The sequence below is a fragment of the Haemaphysalis longicornis genome, unplaced genomic scaffold, assembly GCF_048455015.1.
Source record: "Haemaphysalis longicornis isolate Haplotype H1 unplaced genomic scaffold, Haemaphysalis longicornis Haplotype H1 scaffold_5, whole genome shotgun sequence".
Lineage (NCBI taxonomy): Eukaryota > Metazoa > Arthropoda > Arachnida > Ixodida > Ixodidae > Haemaphysalis > Haemaphysalis longicornis.
Genome location: NW_027526385.1, coordinates 76,490,677 through 76,509,805, shown reverse-complemented (window position 1 = coordinate 76,509,805; position 19,129 = coordinate 76,490,677). Strand labels below are relative to the sequence as shown.

The 19,129-nt window shown below is 48.3% G+C and overlaps 1 protein-coding gene across 1 annotated transcript in view; it reads right to left on the bottom strand.

The window, feature by feature from the left end:
* The window catches only part of LOC144138449 (uncharacterized), a 93,318-nt gene extending 75,146 nt beyond the window's left edge, over positions 1-18,172 (bottom strand). Inside the window, exon 1 of the mRNA XM_077670731.1 lies at positions 17,910-18,172. The gene's annotated coding sequence lies outside the window, so the exon portion shown is untranslated. The remainder of the gene's footprint in view (positions 1-17,909) is intronic.
* Positions 18,173-19,129: the final 957 nt, after the last annotated feature.

The window sequence follows — 19,129 nt, the reverse complement described above, 5'->3', positions numbered from 1 at the left end:
GCAACTGTCGTAAGAACTTTAAAAAATGACGTCATTTCACGTCTCAGCCAACCGAACTGCGTTACACACTGTTTTTTTTTACGTCCATGGATCATGATATGGTTTTTGCGTTGGTAGTCTGAACATAGCCTAGGGTGCAGCTGTTATACACTTTCCTCTTCAGGGACTGCCATTCATTATCTGAGAATGCCTGCCGAATGCTCTCCACCCCATTCTTATCCTTCTAATTATCTGTGCTTCATAGTTGGGATCCGGGTTCACTACTTGGCCTAAGTATAACCTACTCGCTTACCACTTCCACTGTCTCGCCACCTATCTCAAACCGCTTTGCTCTCCCAAGGCTATTGAGCAGTACCTTAGTTTTCTGCGTATTAATTTTCAGGCTCACAATTCTACTCTGCTTATACAGTTCCGAAATCACGAGCTGTGCTATTGCTGCTTTAATTAGCTCAGTCGTCGCGATCATCTAACGACGCATGCGCAGCACAGTATACAGAGCATGTAAAGATGTTACTTATCACGGTTTAGAGAATGAAAAGGGTAGGCCTTTTTTTTCACATGTTGATCTGGATCACAGGATGATCTAACTGCAAATGCCCAGTTTGATCACTCTGTCGACTGCACCAATTAAATTAGGGGTATCGCAGCCCAATGATAAAATGGCTGCTCCCAGCGCCAAGAAGCTGAAAAGGTGCAGGCCAGACAGCGAAAGCTTCTTGCTCATTCGCCTTCTTTTGGTGACGTCACAGATCTCGCATCTAAGGCCTGTTGTGTAGAGGCGACATCGGCTGCTTTCACACGCAGCGGCGACATGCCAAGAGGATGCTGCAGTTTCGTCCTCAAAGCGACGTTGCGTGCTTACGGTCTGTTTAAACGCCCTCTAGGTATAATGCATTGATGTTTACTGTTTCGACTGCTTCTCTCGGCAGGTCATTCACATGACTGGACCGAGCAGAATTGTTTGTAGGAATGTGTTAATGTCGGTGCTTGTGTGCTGATGACGAATTGGCAGACTGGGCATTGTTTCTAGCGGGTGTTGTCGGCGTAGGTTTTGGCGACGCGAAGCCAATTACCCGTTTCCTAGACGCCACAAAACGCCCCTGGTATGCGGGCGGCTTGCAGCACACTGTGGGCAAAAGTCCCAAGCGTTCCTATTAACGCGACGCTGTCTATGCCTCGGTTGCGCTGTAGACTCGTAGGACCAAAACGCACTGCAGGGAAGCCAGATTCACACAATAAGTTTCCACAAAGGCCACAGGATGATGATGTTGATGAAACGCGAAGTAGCTAAAAAAAAAACACTTTCCGGGGTCGGAATAGAACCTGGGTATCGCGCGTTCTGAAGCCGGCGTCTATACAACTGCGCCGTTCCGACACGGTCGAAGTAGCATCACTAAATAAAGGCTTTTAGAGTATCGGCACTCTTTTTAAGTGCAATGCACTTCTTAAGCGACCCTGAACCTGCGTCCACCGGCGATGTCCGCATAGCATACCCACGTGGGGGATTGGCCAGGAATCTCCTCGTCTTCCTTGGCAACGGGGGGAGATGGGCGCGCGCTGCCTGGCCGCTGACATGGCACATACCCACGTGGGGGATTGGCCAGGAATCGGGCGTGAGAAGGGCTAATGCACCCGCTTAAAGGAGTACTGACACGAAATTTCAAAGCTGAGATCCGCTCTAGCAATCAAGTACAACGACAACACAAATAGGTGTCTGTGAATAAATGCATCTTTCTTTCTTTGTAGTTGTGTGTGTGTGATCTCTCTTTAGCGAACATTACCGAACCGCGCAAATTCAACTCGTGCATTCGCACTTTCACATTCTTCCCCTCGGGGAAATGCGGGGAAATTTCTATCATTGTTATGTGCCGCCAGGATTTTCATTGGTCGGTTAGCACCACGTGATATTCGTTTACATACGGGCGCAGCCATTTTGTTTCTGGGCGCCTCTCATCTCTCTCTCTCTCTCTCTCTCTCTCTCTCTCTCTCTCTCTCTCTCTCTGCTGCGCGGTGTCACAGCCCCACAGTTGACGAACGCCGCCAATGACCGCACACTGCCCGTCGCAACCGGTGGCGGTTCTGTTGGGAGAGATGGCAACACTGCAAGCCAGAAACAAAATGGCCCCCACACGCTTCCGGGGGCACAAAGTGGCGGTACTCTTAAGCGTAGATTATTTAGTGACGCTAGGTCGAAGCATTTTGGATTTTGGACTTTGACTCAGCTTGCATGGGCGAAAGTTTCTTTCTCTTAAAAAAGGGGGTCTGATTTTTTTTTATAATCTTCGCAGCCACCATTGACGCCGCCTGTATCGAACTACGTAGCAGGCAAATAGGCGTTCTTTGGGGAGTGGCACGGGGAGTGGCCATGAGCATTTATGTTTTATTCTTGGGTGATGTTCCTTGTTCCACTGCCATTGTTTTTCACTGCCAGATAGAGGGCGGAAAGAAGGTTAGTGCATGGGAGTGGCAGTAGACCCGCTGCCAGTGTCTACATAAACAAGCACTTGGTCCATTCGGTCCAAATGATACCGAGTCGAATGACGATTTGGTTAAATACATGTAATTGTTTAAACGCCTAGACGGTTGTGGTGCACTATACCAAAAAGTCTCCAGACTGCAGAAATGAGTACAAATTGCATTCTTTCTGTCTTTGTAGCTGAAAACAGCTCCAGCTTTTTTTTTTTACTTATATCTCAACAAACTTATTTAAGTCCTCTTTAAAATAACAATTACAGAAATGATTTTTCCGAGCACGGTGTTGGCAACATTACTGGGTGATTTGCTGGGAATGCGAATTTTCCAAAGGCAATATCAATATGGCTGAGGCTGCACCTAGCTCTATTCGACAGGGTGCTCCGAAGAAGAGGGTTGCGGGCCAATTTAGAGTCCAAGGGATGTGCATAAATCTTTCGCAAGGCGGTTTGCAAGCTTTACTTCGAACCGTCTAATCACCACACTGAGAGGCTTTGCTACCACGCGCTCCGTCCTATTGCAGCTTGAAACGCTTTGCTCAGCTACCAGCCTCAACGCTCTCGAATGTCTCTGATCCGTCTCCTACGCGTTGAGCCGCTGCGCACTCCTGCCGCCGTATAATCGGAGAGTTGACGACGACGGTGAACTTAAGGTGCCTGTCTCTTTACTCGTTAGGTTGCGTTCATTCACTCCCTTTCTTCATCTGTCCCGGACGGACACTTTTCGCCTCCGCCTAGTTTAAGCTCGCTCTATGGAACGCCTAGTGCTATGGAACGCTTCCCAGACACGTGGGTTCGGAGGCGTTCCGACTTCCGATTTTTGGCTCTATGTTCCATTCGATGCTTTCCAAACAATCGAACATCTTCGAGTCGCTTTGTGAGTTGACTTGTGCGCCCACGACAACACCACTGCACAACATCCTGAGCGGCGTTCAGCAGCACCAGCAAACGGGCTTTGGGGTATGGAACGCCTGGTGCTATGGAACGCTTCCCAGACACGTGGGATAGGAGCCGTTTCGATGCCCGCTTTGTCGCTCTGTTTCATTCTATGCTTTCCGAATGATCAAACAGTTTTTGCGTCGCTTTGTGAGTTTACTTGTGCGCATACGACAACACCACTGCACACCACCCTGAGCTGCGTTCAGCAGCAGCAGCCAACAGGCTTCGGCCTTGCCGGCGTGGACGTGCGTGGCGGCATCGATGCCTGGTGCGGCGACAGCTGAGACGGCGGCGTTGTTTCGACCATTGCCGCGCTTCGCTCCTTCCTCGTGAGCAGCGCAGGAGAAGAGCCAAGGCCGTTAGCCCTTTCGCCGCCCCCGTGGCGGCCTTCCAAGGACCGACCCCTGCCGCGCGCCGCTCCCCTCCTCCCCCTTTATCCCCCACTCTCTCCTCCACATCCACCTCCTCGTCGCAACTTTCGCCGTCGCTCAGCATCCTCAGTGGCAGGCGGCGAAAGCGCTCTGTTTTCCTGCGCCCGAATAACACTGCCCCCGTGCGCAGACGATTTTGCGAAGATGTCGTTTATGCTCGAGAGGAATGCGCCGACGCGAAGGTGTCATTCACCGCGAAGCCTGAAGCATCCGCTGAGAATAACTGGCGAAGTTGACAAATTTGATATTTTTGTATTGGCGTAAATGGAGATGTGTCGATCTTTTTTTTTGTCGGGAAACCAAGACATATAAGTAAAAAAATCTAAAAATTCAAGAAAACAAAAATACGTGTCTCCTACACCGCGAGTTCGCACAGCAAAAACGAAAGTCCCGAAACGACGAATAAGTCATCGTGAAAAAGTCCCGATTGTGCAACACCTTGTGTCTGCACAAATATGCGTAATTGCTGAAGTTAGCATTGGTAGCATTGGTGCTGAAGTTAGCATAGGTAGGTTCCATGTGCACGTTCCGCTTGGAACGCTCGTTGTAGTAGGGCGACGTGGTTCTATAAACGTTGTAGTAGGCTGCCTCGATTCACACTTGTGTCTGCATTACCAGCACTGGCAGCGAGGAACCCAACTTGGAGCAGTGTAACGCGGTAAATTTAAATTGACTTGAGCAAACCTCTAGCGCGTCTACCTAGGGAGGAACGAGACGGGAGAGGAATGGCATGAGAGGTGAGCGGGAAAGAGAAGGGAGGCATTTACTTGGCAGGGGCGACAGTCGACTATCATCTCCCGTCGACATTTGCAACAAAAGGAGCAGATACGCGGCCAATTTTTTTCGCTTCTTCCGATTAATTCGCGCTAGGATGTCTTCCCGCCGAGTTTTTTTTTCCCTAATCCAAGACCTCCAAGTGTTACTTCTATCATTCCTGTCTCCGTGGCATGCTCCCAAATGTTTACCTGTAAGTCCTCACCTGGAGTACGTAGAACTGACTACTGAGTGTTTAAACTTCCGTATAACCTCTTCTAGTTAGACGGAATAATTTGCCCGAATACCGTTTGGGGACTTTCGAGAATGCTGGCGACTCGATCGAAATTATCACTTGTAACGCGCCAGGTTCGTGCGTTACGTATAATGGATATACACAGGAGTAGGCACGATCTACAGCGCCTAGTGCGTTCACTCGAATGCAGTTCACTCATCGTCACAAATAACTCCTCTTTTTTACGCTATGGCCAGAAACAATTAAGAGTACAGTAGCCGTCCGTTTTGCGGAGTCCAGAAAATTCGGACTTGCTGGGTATTCACGACTTTCCCGAAGAACCACCAGGTTTTCCATATGAGTAATGACTCGTGGATTTTTCAGACTGCTTTTTCATTCGGAATATTTTTCGTTCCCGAAAACTATACGCAATGCTTACACAGGCCAAAAACTTTGTTTTTAAAAGAACAGAAAGCTGATTGTGTGTCGCAGTTATTCCAACAACACGCCGGACGACCGTAAGTCGACAATAAGATTCCGTGCGGTGTTTTCAAATCGACAACGCGACCACGTGGTGTGCGGATAGCGCCGTCACCGTCGAATATACGCGCGTGCGCCGTTTGTACGGGAACCATTACAGACAGTAACCATTACAGCGTCAGTAACTGTCACTCGAGCCGTCAACGGCTGCCCGTATAACCATTAAGGCCCACAAAAAGCGCGAGGAACCGCCAATTACCATAATTCTATGCCAACCACCTATTCTGGTTATGGCGGCATCTGCAAAGCTAACTACCCGTTTCGTCGAATTCCTCGGCTTCCGACAGCAGCGCACAGTGATGGTGTTACGGTAGTTTGTTCGCAGCCCCGTCGCCCTGCCCTCTTCGAACATGCATCTGCGTCGAATCGGACGGATGGGAGGACACAAAGACGCGCATTCAAGCAGGGCGCATTTTCGCCGCTCCCCCCCTGCAAGAAGCCCGGAAGCTTGTCGGGAGGGCGAGGACGTGCAATTGAGGGTTGCCCAGTCCATCGCTCATCTCGTGTGGACAGGCCTTGGCGATTGGAGGAGCTCTTCACTTGTTCGTTCGCGCCTGTTGCGTATGCTGACCCCGGACGTCGGCGTCCACGTCTGTTGGGTCACCGTCTAGTCAACGTCTACCGCGGGAGAAACAACGGAATGCCCGCGTGGTTATAACAATTACGGAGATTTTTGCAGTTCGGTGTTTCATTCGTCCCGTAGCTTCCTTACGTAAGAGCGCTCGCTACACAGCAAAGGAAACTTTGTTAGCCGATGTTGCCTATCGCGTCTTTTAATTATTGATAAAACGTCCCTGTTTAAGCCTTCCACGATAGCAGCAGCTTAATTTAAGTATCCGATAATTACGCTCTGCGTACTTCATCTCATGTCATACGTTTTGGGGACGAAGCCCCTTAGGGGTTCGGACAGTCGGCGTCTCCTGTCGTCGTCGTATCTCGTATCATGTAGTCACGGTACTAAAAACCGCGACACTCGTTTACCAACGCCTCGCGCTAGAACGTTTGGTGCTTCAAAGACAGGAGACTTTTACAGCGAAGCTGTATACCTCTAACCCCCAACGGTTTCATCTCCGTGGGCAAAAACGCCAAGGCGCGAAGGATCCACTTCTGCATGCTTCGCCCTTCCCCAGGTTTCACGTTAGTGGAGATGGCCCGGGATTTTTTTTCTCTGGAAGAACATTTCACGGCCGCAGCGTTCTCAGGGAGCTTCTATTGACTTTGCACACTATTTCCTCGTCCATACAAAGAACGGAAATCGCCCGGTGACGTGTATTTCGAGACGCTGCTGACGCTAGCAGTGGCAGTTGACAACGCGCTGCACGCGCGCAGAGTCCGTGCCGACTCCCGCCCATCATGCATCGAGAGTGAGTGGCAGCGTTGGGCAACGTGGTTTCCCGGGACAGTCCGTGACAGACCGCCACCGAGGCCTGTCCCCACCGGCGGGAGGGGGACGACGATGCGGATCTTGTCTCCCGTACCGCTTTCCAGGCCAGACCCCGTAATCGAGAGGCTCCGTTCGCGTGCGGCGGCAATTTTGAGCGGCCAAGTTGTTCACGTTCCCCGCTGTAGCATCCGGGCATCGGCGGACCATCACCGCTGTGCGGTCCTGAGTCACGCTGTCGTCGGTCTTAGCAAACAGGATTGCACTGAGCCGGTGGTGTAACACGGATACTGTAGTAGCCACCACCGCCCTCGCAGTGTTCATCTCAAAGACCGGGAATGTTAACCCATTACCATTGTCGTGCATCGTGGGTTTTTGCGCGCGAATGTGGAAATACTTATACGACACTTGTGGGAATCTGGCACTGGAACTGTCGCTCTCTCGAGTCTTGTGCAGATAGAGATGGTTTGCGCACTTTTCTTAAGCACAGAGTCCGTTTAGAGGCACTCAGTAAGAACAGGATCGGGTCGGTTGATTGGACAACTTTCGGTGGGCTTGTATGTGTACCGTCTCAATAATCGCCGTCGCAGTCGTCATCATCATCACACTTTTTAAAAATAATTTTTAGTCAGTTCTCTCCTCATGTGCACCTCACTACATCAAGCCGCCCGATATTCGCCGCTGGGCGTACGGCCGCCAAACCGACCTCTTTTAAACTTTATTGTAGAGACAGTACTAATTGATTCCATTTAGATTACGCCGTAGGGTGCACTTGCTCAATAAAAAAGGAGCAGTATCTCTTACCGTCTCTTCTTCTCACCTTCGAGCAAGAAAAAACAGGTAAAAAACAAAAATAACAATGGTTGAATGGTCTTAAAGTGAGTTTTTTTGTTCTAATCATGATGATACCTATCCGCCAGAAGTTCTTTAGGCCAATCTAACAGCTTCAATTATGAACCCGTACACCCTTCAAACGACACCAGTACCAATTACATATTGCCACATTATGAGCTTGCGACGAACTTTTAAGCTTGTCTTTTGCGTATGTAAATATAGAAAGGTGACAAAAAGTACCTCAAGACGAACCCTTCTTCTACACAACCGTCCTTCTGCACGCCGCACGACTTCTCACAATTTAGAAAAATACGGCGTAGAGACACGTGACGTTAGCCTTGTATCACGTGCCGTGCTCGGCAAGGCGGAAAGTCGGAATGAAGCCAAGGAGGATCGTCGGTCATTCTTGAGTAGCGGGGCAGCGAACCGCACAGCTATACTTTGGAGTCCAGTTCAAGGCCTCTTCCAGGCGTGCAACTGCAGACCCCGAAACTTCCTGGGAAAACAATGTGCTGCGAAATAGTTTAAATTACAACTCTTCCCGTGTTCTCTCTTTCCTTCTTTCTTTGCCGAAAAGAAAAAAAAAAAGCGCGGTACATATAATGCCTGGCTTATAAGGCTCGAAGCTGGGACGAGAAAGAAGGACAACTTAATTAGTTGCCGCTTTATTTCATTGGTAAACGGCACGAATTACTTGTTATACACGACACTTGCGGTCCAATTTGCACGATTCGTCCGTGCCAGTGCGACTTCATTGACGTTAATCCCTTTCTCTTCAATATTGCTGTTATACCGTCGTTCCAACACCTACAGCCGAGAAAGCCACTGGAAGTTGCGAAAATCGCCCATGGGGGCTGGTACCACCATCTCGGGCGTTGCTGTAGTACGTGGCTATAGACCTTTTCGGAATTTAAGCAATAATAATAATAAAGTATTTGTATATTCTGAGCCGTGCGCATGCGCTGTTCGATTACCCTGTCGAGTGCGCCAATTAATCGGCACTAGCATAGCCCGAGGCCTAAATGGCCGTTCCCGGGAAGAACAAGCCGAAGAGGTCTTTCTTTAGACCATGATGGCATTTTGGTTCGTTCTAGCCTGGCTGGGCGTGCGCAGTTAGATGATCCTTTCGACTGCGCCATTTAGGTCGGCGCCATACTAAAATGGCGGCTTTTTTGAATCAGCCCACGCAAAACCAGATTGCCACACGAAGGTCGGAATCCCTCCATTCACCTGGAACGCTACTGGAAGAAGTTTTCAACGGGGCGATGCGCAGGGCAGTTTAAGATCGGCACCCACCACGCCCACGCAAATAGCCGCCGGGCGATTAAGCCCTTCACCACCGCAGTCGGCTCGTATTCCCCGTGTTTGCGCATAGCGGTTTCTCGTCGTTGCACCTTGCCTTTCACTCTCTCGCGGTCTCTCTGTCTCCGCTTGCGGGGTTTTCTTCGGCGATGTGTCGTCGTGTCCCTTCACCATTCCGGCGAAGACATTAGCCGAAACCGCACGCTTCCGAGGAAAAAAAGCGTCTACACAGCGCGCGTGCTCGATGCAAAAGACGTCGACAAGTATGACGGGGAGAGGAAGAAACGGAAAAAAAAAAAAGAAGAACGCGGAGAGGAGACAGGCGAGGTCCGTTCGTAGCGGACAAGATGACAGGAATAATCGTAGCGTAATAGGCGGTATGAAGACGGCCGGCGGGGACCCGGCGCGAGTCGGGGATTATACGCGTCCCCGACCGGCCGCCCGTCTCCTCTCCGTCGTCGTCAACGGCGGGACGGACGGCTCCCGTGGTTTTCCTCGCACCGACGAGACCCCGGCACCGTCGTCGACCGCAGCTGAGCCAAGCACCCGGAATAAAAAAAGGCGCTGCCCGCGGAAACGCTGTGTAGTACTGCGTGCGAGCACGTACACACAAGCGCGCCATCAGTGGAATTCCTCCGCTCGGATAAAATGCGCGGGAAAATACAAAAAAGCGCGCGCTTTTGGAGATGCTGTCATACTCAGCGTGGCGGCCATTGGAAGCATTCGTGCCACCCGCGCGCATTTGCGCGCGCGAAGACAAGAATCCCTTCACAGAAACGGTCACTTTTTTTGATGAATTTGTTCAATAGTCGGGCGCCGAGAGTTCATTTTTTAACGATGGCATCACCGCCGACGTAAGCTTCCATTTATCCGCGCCGTGTTCGCTTCATTTGGTGTCAGATATGTAACGAGGAAAACTGACGGCTGAAGTCGGAAGTCGAGGAGTACGTGTTTACGAAGAGAGTAGAGCACGGTTTGGGGGAGGGAGCGTTGGCGTAACGGTAGCTGATATGCCCTTTGGGCGGTCGCTAGTGAGAGGGCGCTTGATGAATTGGCAATGCCGCACTATTGGTATTGGTAACGTCAAGTTCGAACAGCCACCGTATATTAATATTTTTAAATCTCGTGGGTACGAATACCCACTGGGACCAAAATATCCGTTAAAGGGTAGATTTTCAATATAGGGTGCACGGATATCTAATAGACGGTAAACATCACGAGGATATCCTGAGGATACACCTGGGTACTTATTTTACACGGCGAGAATTTTTTTACATCTTTGCCGACTTAAACACCCGTTTTGGCGTAACCCAAAGGAGAGGGGTGAAGAGTACAACATATTTGCGAGGGATTGCACCATAGTTGCCGAGCAAACAAGCAAATAGTTACGCCTAAAGAAGTAAAAAAAAAAAAAAAAGAAGGCGGCAGCGCTTTTGCGAATCAGCCCAAAATCGGAAGTTCAAGAAATATTCTCATTCTTGAAAACTCCTTTGTAGTATGAAAAATACTACGAGTACAAATGAAAGGTAAACAAACAACATTCATTTTGCATAATGATAATTAACGAGTAAATGATTGAACGGTATTTTTTCTCGCACTACACAGCCATTGTCACTGGCATCTGACAGATCAGGAAAATTCATGTCATCCAGTTCCGCGGAACCGTACATGTTCCTTGCACTGGAGTTGCACCACCTTAACTGTCGCTTGGAAGTCTCGGCAGCAGTCTCCTCGAAGCCTAAGACCATAGCGAGTATGCAGGATTGCGCTCAGCATTTCATATCTCATCCTATTTCGGAGGCGGGATCTCACCAAGTTCGTGTGAGAATACGCACTCCACATCGGCGTTGCTCAGGGACATAGCCAACAGCGACCGAGCGTACTCTGCTGATTCCTTGAAATAGATTTCACCGCTCGCATCTGTGAAACGCAGGAATTGTATCCAAAAAGAGGCAATATCATTTTTTATCACATTTTTTCCCGTGAAGGAAGCACAGCTGCCTATATTGAGTGTCCGGAAGACCTACCTATATCTCCCTTGAACAGTTTGAGGAGGGGTACATCCTGAAGCGGCGGCTTTGCTTGCATTCAGGCGAACGTGATTTCATGAAATTGCAAAGCTGGATGTTATGAGGAAGTCTATAGCTGCAATTGCCTTGCAGCCTCAAAAATGAAATCTCGGCATCTGAGACTAAAGCCTCTTTACTGCTCAGCGCTTTGTTTGGATGTAGCGACTTCCCTGTTGAAAACCACCCCGAAATCCACAGAAGAAATTAGAATGTGGGTTGCATTGCCTTCTATGTTGACTTCCAGAAGCCTCTCTCCGGCAGCTAGTATGTGCGATGTGCGAGGGGTGAGCACTCTTGAAATCAGTGATCGAAAAAAGTTTTGGAGGCAATCAAGCAGTTGCATTTGATATCCACTTTCAAGTTGGAACCGCTTTTGACTCTCGAGAGCTCCTGCAGCACTGGGTTCAGAAACACCAAGTACAACTTGTTGACAGGGTCCCTGTACATTTCGGACAGGATCTCAGCGTCATAGCAACGAAACTTGCCCTTGCACACGGTGAAATTAAGATTGAGTTTATCCCGTTTTAAAGGCGAAGCACCTTAGGACCTCGCTTTGTCCGTAGCTTGTTTCTTGGCGCCCGTGTACAGCGTTGCGCATGCGTGAGCAGCATTTGATTGGATTGAATTGGATTAAATTTAATTGCATGGGATTGGATTGGAATTGTATATACTGTACACACGCGTTGTCACTCATTTTCATGCGCGAGTGGGCAACGCCACGGGTGATTTACGATAAGAACGATCCCCAGTGCTTCGCCCACTCGTCATGATTCCCTTCGTGGAGATGCGTGAATTTTTTTATAGGATACGTTTACAGCAGCTCGAGATGGAGAGCCACCGCTTTCCTGACAGCTGAAACAATTTTATTGGCTGTTTGCCGTTGTTTATCAGTTGGTATATTTTGCTGTACACTCACGAAGTTGGAGTGAACTGTGGGAAAACCAACTGTACTAGCGGGCAACCAGGAATTCCAGACTCTGTGAAAGCCCTTTCACTGCCTTGCTTGCGCATAGTTGAATGGAGTGGCACAAGCACTTCACCAGAACGAGGTTGTCGTTCTTTTGGAGCAAGTGTGTGTACACGTAATTGTTCTTCCCAACCATAACATTGCAACTGTCGGTTCCAATTACAAGACACATTGTGAAGTACAGAAATCCAGAAGGCTTTGTGCAATCTGCTGGGCGCTTGAACCCTCGAGCACGAATAGTCCCAGGAACGTGGTCACCAATTTATTTAATGATGGGCTGAAACAGCGAAACACCACAGCCAACTGCTTTCCGTCTGTGCTTTTATCAATCAATAATAAATACTGCGAAGCACATATATCCTTCATAAGGTCCTCGAGAGGACAGGGGCAAGAAATTTTGTTATTAGTGCTCCGCATTATGTTCGGTGAAGCTTTACGTCGCAGGCTGTGTACGACTGCACGAGTTCACCGGGATGATTAACAGAGTTTATAGTGGCAAGACACACTGAATAACAAGCAAGCTTGAGCTCCATTTCTGGTGTGGTCTTCGGAGGCGACGATTTGGTGAAACCCGTGGTAGTCAGGCGTGCACTACAAAGTGGCCGAGAGTTTCTCGCATGTTTTTCTGTAGCCATGCGCTGAAGGAGGTCGGCATGATGAGCGCGGATCTCACACTTGCAGCTTTTTTTATTGTCTCCGGTGACTGGACGTAACCAGTCCTTGAGCTGCGTTTTCTTTTCCCACTCTCTACAATACTGTTTTGCATATTTTGGCCACTTTGAAGCCATGGCAAAGCACTACGACGACGAAGACTGTTTGCAAGACACGTAGAAGGAGAAGGGAGGCAACGACACCGAGGCACGAACGTGGCCACAACCCAACCGATGATGATGATGATGATGACAAATTGTGGCCACTGAAGCTTTGCTTTTGATAACAAATGTGCGTTCCGGACACTGCAATAAAACTTCCCGAAAAAACGCAAGTAAGCCCAAAAAACACAGGTGACTGCAAGAATTTACAATCGACTCGGCGATAAAAGAAGCCCATATGCGCTTATAATAAGCGGAACTGGCAACTCTGGATTGCACAAATTGTCCCGCGTCGGTCGTCTTCTGTTTCTCATGCTTTTTCACACTCAATTTTCACATTTTATCATGCACACGGTTTTAAAAACAACTGTCTAGTATAGATTATGCACTCGTTATCCCGTTGTGAATTACCCTGGCAGCGGACAGCGAAACCAGAAAGAGTAAATAGAATATCCATACAATACTAGACTTGCTGAATTGACACTAGCCTTTCTTCATTACATTATTAACAAAAAAAAAAAACAACAATACATCTCCGGGCAGTTGTGACACTGTCCCCTCGAGAAGTGACGAAAACCGCACGGGCTGCTTCTCGGCATTTTTGTCTGCTATGAATGAGTACACAATAAAGAAAAGACAATTCGACAAGCGCTGTGAGCGAAAACTGTTCTTTTATTCGATTGCGAATAACCAGTAAAGTGGTGTAACTAATATTAATGCCGTATTCGTGCGCTATTTTAACGTGAATCAGCGAATGTCTTCAACCAGATAATATCTGGAAGCGGTCACATAGCCGTTACAATACCCTGTATATTTACCCAAGTTTCAGCATTCCACTGTGCACAGGTTTTTCGTAGTGTATGATTTGCTTGTTGGCGCCAGTACAATCGACTCCACTGTCTTTGGCATGCTTAAAAATATTTGATCGGTTATTATTATTGTTACTGTTATTTTCGTGTGTATTAGTACTGTGACCCATACCCACTCCCAATGAACTTATTATACTGGGTATGGCTTATCGCTACGTGCTATCGCGACTATATATTGTACCTCCCTTTGCGTGCTTCCCACGCCTATTTCACTCATTGATTTATATCGTCACCAGTCACGCGCATCATGTGCATTCGATCGTACTTTCTGTTTATTTTGTATTTTTTGTCCGTCACGCGCGTTTGAACAACAGCCTTTCGGCTATCCAATGTTCCTGAGACGCTAGCGAACATTTATTTATTTATTCATTCATTTATTTATTGCCGGACTTAATTTTACCCCCTCCTTTTCCGCCCTACCACTCTTATAGGCCTCTGAGCCAGCCCTTTCCCTAATAAAGTTATTTATTTATTTATTTATTTATTTATTTATTTATTTAGGAGCGATACTAAAATAGCCGAAAATTATATAGCACGCGATTCCATTGTTGTTTCATGTTACGTACAACCTATCGTATTTATTGCTCCTCCCGTGCGAGACTGATTGATTGATTGACGGATCGATTATTCGCCGTGTGGACGTCCCCATTTAACACGCGGGTCGGGTGGTAGCTATAACGAGGTGGGTAGCACGCAGTCTATTCCGGGACGCGTTGCGGAGAAAGGCATAGCGAAGACCAATATCCTCCTGGCGCTCATCCTTCTTGACCGCAGTCCAACTTGGGCGGATATGGAAAGTAATGGCTGGGCTCGTGCAGGCAATCCGCAGACGCTGGCCATGAAAGGCGTTCTATCCGCGCTCTCGGCAACTGACCGGTGGGCCTGGTTTATGCTCTGGAGGACGACGTTCTGAACTGCCGCTGGAGGCTCCCTTGCGATTTACAGTCTTTGTTGAAAGTTCGTGGGTCATGTTATAGGCCACAAAGTATTCTAAGCTTAGTTTTGCAGTTCAACCGGAAAGTTTTACGAGGGAACGCTGGCGGAAGGATTTTTCTTCGTTACTGGCGTAAAGTATGCCTGTTGCGCTTGAAAGTTTAACATTTGCTATGAGCTCTTCGTGATTGTGACGTGGCCTAAAAACTTTTGGCGAAGTCTGTTCTATATCACTTCCGGTGGCTCGGCTACGCTAGCACGCCATGTACAAGCTCAATGACGGTCCTAGAATATAGCATTGTGTCGAGTCAGTTGCGTCCCGCAGGGCACGGCAAGACTTGTTCGGACAATTTGTTGCTTGTTAGATGGTATTCACGTGACGTCATCGAACGTGCATGCATCGGTCGGTCGCAGGGACAGTATAGCCGACCACGGCCGCTCGTAAAATGAACGATGCTCCTCCGAGTCTCCGACTTCAACAGGGTAACTACGGAGCGGGTGTTGGATGGTGTCTAAAGTGAGATGAGGGGGGGGGGGGGGGGTTAAGCCGAAAAACGGGTGGGGAGCTAGAAACGGCCCCGGGAGGCGACACCGGTAGGAGCAACAAGGAGGCAACAGAGATTTAATCTGGCATGCACCGACAATTTTCGGAACAGGTGCAGGAACGACCGGTCCAGAAACATGCCACTGGGAAAACAAAAAAAAAGAAAGAAAATTTTTGCTAAGAATATGTTCCGTGGTTGCAAATATGCTCCCAGCGGTTTTTTGCGCATATTACAAGGTGAAATAAATGCACCACTAGAAAGCGGTTTTTTTTAAATAAATATACCTCGTTTTTGTGGCATAGAATAGAAAAAAAAAAAAGCGTTGGGCCTACAGTACTACCCTGCGGCACTCCGGTAACCAAACAGTCAAAATTTGTCGTCGCAAATCCGGTGGAAGCATTGGATGTTTTAGTAGCGCTTCTCAGAAGAAGGCAGTAAAAAAAATGTTCCGTCTGTCATCACCCGTTAAACGTCGCCCAATGTCTTCCAACTTAAAAACAACGCGCCTGCGGCCGGCCGCGCCGTCTCTGTGCGTGGAAACGGGAAGTGTGATTACTTTGACGGCATTTACCCGATTGTCTCAAGGCTTGCTCCCGGCGGAGGTCAAGCCGCGTTTGGAGGATGCGCTTGCAAACAATGCGTCGAGAAGCAGCCAAAAGAAACTTGCCGAAACCGTGCGGCGGACAGGACACGAGGACGACGTCTCAGGACGGTTGCACTAACATTAAAGCGTTAGTGCAAATTAGTGTATGCGAGCATCCACTAACAGCAATTACAGCTCCTCACATTTAGGCGTGCAGTGACGGTTCTCTAACTTCAGTAAACTAAAAACCTGCCCAGTTTAACCTGACTGGTAACTCGAGATATGTTATTTTCTTTAACCTGTGGCCGCTCTAGGAACTTGGGTATGTGCCACCGCTTTTCTTTGTTCGCCCCAGGGGATCAGTGCTGCGCTTAGCCTTGGTCATTGTGTTAACATCACCAGATCAATCACATTGCAATGGGTGTATATTTATTCTAGTAGCATAACGCGCGCACCACAATTTTGTTCCTTTAATTCTTCGACCATCCCTCAGGTCCGCTTCACTGCAACACGTGCGAATTACCAACCGCTTTGACGAATTCCCCGATTTAGAAGGTATAGCCCTCAATTGATGCGAAAAAAAAAAAAGAATTGTGGTCTTCTTCATATAACTAGCGATGTAAGCACTAGACTTTTTCGCGTTGCGCAGCGCTGCAGCGTGGGTCCCGTTTTCGAGTCAAACGATGTGCTGCACCTCCTCGCTCAGCTGTATTGCGGCGAAGCAGACGCGGGGAACGGTCTTGGAATGAATCTCTGCTTAACTACCCCACTCAGCTTCGGTTTAGCTGCCATATACAGTGAACTCAAACATTTAGCCCCCGTTGAACCTGTAAATGCCCTAATGCTTGGGGAAAAAGAACAATCGTGCCAACCAAAGGTAGGAACAGGGCTCCTCTCAGCCTTCAATTGATTGTTAAGCGAGCGTCCAGGAAGCAAACCTCGTTTCATGACCGGTGCTACGGGGTCGTAACTTGGTAATAAACTCGCAGTAGGTTAGGATTTTGTGACGTACGTATTGCAGCCTATTTTGTTTACAAATGTTCGTTTGATCGTGTATACGTTTTCCTGGAGGTTCGTGCCATTATTTTTCCGCTGGGTTTTGTTGGCTACCGTTCAGGTTCTATGCGGCTTTGGCAGACCTGACATCCTGTTCCGCTCTCTTTTCATGCAGATTGAACGAACAGGGCCAACGCTATGTCACGCCGTGACCAAGCAATTACACGCAGAAAATGCAGCGGAAAAGACTGCTTGGTAGCTGAATCATACATGACATTAAAGTAACCAAGATAAATAAAACAGTATGTAGTATGGCGTTTTGGTTGAAGAGCCGACCTTTTTCAAGTGTGTTGTACAGGGGGTTGAGGACAGTGCACATAAGAGCTCGGGGGTTTAATTAGAATTAAAATTCCCAAGATTCAATTTTACGGGCTTAATATTCATAAATAATCTAGCCCGGTGAAGCAACGAATTCTGAAAGGAATATGAACGTTCGTAAACTGCATGTTGATTCGACTCAATGCGCGACCTTCTGGTACGGGGCGTTTTATTTGACGTCGTGCTGGACTAACCAAGGAAATTAGAAGAAAAGATAGACGTTTGGAGGGAGGGTGACCCGGTATTTTCAGGCACGTTTATAGTAAAGAGTTGGCTAAAAAGTGAATCAAGACTACAATGAGAGAGCAAAAGCCCTTCTAAGAAAATTCCCTACCCCCATTCCTATAAGGTAACCTTGACCTACACGATGCGCTAACCGGTGACCAATTAGTGTCGTGATCTATCCCGACATCTCTTTTTAGAGAGCAAACACGAAGCTATGACGCACAATTGCGACTTTTATGTCCCCCAGAAGGTGAGCCTTTGTTCTGCATTTCGGAGTGGGACGTTGTTTTGACGGACTACAAAAGTTCTCTTGAAATTTTGTTTGGCTTCACCCGAGCCACCGTCATCTTGTTCTTTTCACCTCCTCTGCCCACTCTGTCTTATCTGGTACCGTTCTATCTCCGTGTCATTCAGTCAGAGGAGGAGGAATTTTGTCGTCAAAAAAGGGGGCACAGACTTTCATTTACGGTTTTACTTTACATCCCTCTTTTTTTTAATTTTACAGGTATTACATCGTAAAACACAAAGCCGTCTGAAAGAACAAAGGCAAGCAGGTTTTGTGAAGAAATGTTCTTGTCCTGTACGACTTTGCATCACTGAAAAAGAAAAAAAAAAACACCGCGAGGGTCGAGCAGACACCACCAACCTTTGATGATGATCTCCGGTGATGCGCCGGATGATCTGATCACGCGACACGCGGTGGTGATTCCTTCTCCGGGCGGCAGTGACAGCTCTAGTTCCGCACTCACACCGTCACTCACTCCACGCGCACACACCACCACGGCTCAGTCGTCGTCACGAAGGGTAAAAACTAACCGGCTAGCGTCATGGCCGCTGTGGTTGTTGGGTTGGGGGAAGGGGTTTGGGGTGAACAGCGCACCACCGCCAGCTCTGTTCCGGTGCCGTCTGTTTTTCCGGACGACCGGCGAAGCGCGTCTTATAAAAAATCCGGCGCGCGAACGCGCCCTTTCCGACAGGTGAGGCTCCCTCTCACTCGGCGGCGAGCGCGCGACGCTATTGGTCGGAAGGAGTTCCGGCGCGGCGCTCCTATTGGTCCGCGGTCCGGACCGGTCAACTTCTTGTGCGAGCGCGGCGCAGCGGCGAGTTTGAAAGCGAGCGTTTTTTGGTGGCGGCGTCACGCGGTTGACGGTCAATGCCTCCGGCGGACGACCCAGACCTTCCTTCCTCGCGGGCTGTGCGGGGAAGCCGCCCGGTCGAGACGACGTGAGTCCTCGAGGGGACACCATGGCTATCATCAGGGGAGAGGGTAAGATGACGCTGTGACACAACCTGGAACTGCAGCCAAGCTGGTTTGACTTGCCACGAAATACGAAAAAAAAAAAAAAGAGTACCTAATAAACAAATGACCGCTCACGTACGCGTTTATTTGTTTAGTTGCCTACTTTTGTCGTTTCCGAAATTCCAACAATAAAGATAAGATAAGGCGCTACAAGATTTACATTTATGATCCGGAAGAAGTTGCATTTTAAGAGCCATTTCGGAAGTGAACATTGCTTTGTTACACACGATTCCTTTAAACGGAAAATCATCGAAGTGTGCAGCGGCCAATTTTTCTCTTGTCATCTCATCACTGATGAATATCATGATTTTGGAGTATATTTAGGTCCATCCAACATCTTTACATAGCCCAAGGTTTACTGAGCGAACATTGAATTTTCCAGTTGTCATTTCTAATGCAATTTTTATTACCACGTGGTTTCTTTAAAAAAAAAACTACGCCTCAACTTCTTCAAAGTTTGGTACGCTTTGCCACTAGACGACAAACGCCATGACTTTCAGTTCAGCGATAAAGTTCGAGGTGCCGTAATTAATCTTATTCGGTTGATTACTATATGTGTAGATAAT